An 875-nucleotide genomic window follows, 5' to 3' on the forward strand; every position below is an offset into this window, starting at 1 on the left:
TGGAAGGGGTAGTCCTGAATAACACATGGTTGTTCCGCACATTAGCAGGGCAGGTAGTGGAATACGCTAAGATGTTGGAAGACATAATAAAGCATAACCTGGGAACCCTACAGGTGCATCTAGAAGTACTAGATAGCAGGGTGGTGGTAACCAGACTTTTGCAAGGAGTAGCTGACAGTGTGTGGTATGTGCAGGGAGTAATAACGAATCTGCAAGAAGCGCTGCATCACGCATTGCAAGCCTACGCGGTTTGCGGAAGGTGCAGAAGGAACTATTGTCAGGGTTATATTTAATAATGGAGCCAAGCGAGAAAAATTTGCCATTTTTCTACCATGTTGAAACAGTAAGGATAAAAACCGACTGTGCACGAGTCTATATTTTGGTCCAATTCCCGGTTATGGGGAAGAACACGAGATTTCAGTGTTACACGGTCCACCCATATACAGTGAAATGGTGAGCGTTGAACGAGTTTGTGGAAGTGAAAACTAAAGAGGTATTGCTTATCTCAGCAACTAGAAACCAGTAAGCTGAGATGGCAAGGTAGGAATTAAGAAACTGCCATAGAGGGAAGGTAACGGTATGTCCAGCCAGGGTTGTAAGTACCAATCCGGACACATGCACAGTGCAGTTATTTTTAGCCAGGGGGAGCCAAAATTGAGCTTGCAACAGGTTGGGATGCATTGGATCTTCTCCACCTACGAGAATTTGGTAGTAGTAGGAAGTTGTTTTGAGCGGGGAGTATTTGCAGAAGTGAAATGTATAGAGTTAGAGGGGAGCAGAATTTTAATCAATGGGACTAAGTATAACATAATAGGACCAACCTTCCACCTGCCAGTGTCAATTTCAGGAGTTATGCAATTGAATGTTATGTAGCC

This window comes from Schistocerca gregaria, chromosome 7 (assembly GCF_023897955.1).
Source record: "Schistocerca gregaria isolate iqSchGreg1 chromosome 7, iqSchGreg1.2, whole genome shotgun sequence".
Lineage (NCBI taxonomy): Eukaryota > Metazoa > Arthropoda > Insecta > Orthoptera > Acrididae > Schistocerca > Schistocerca gregaria.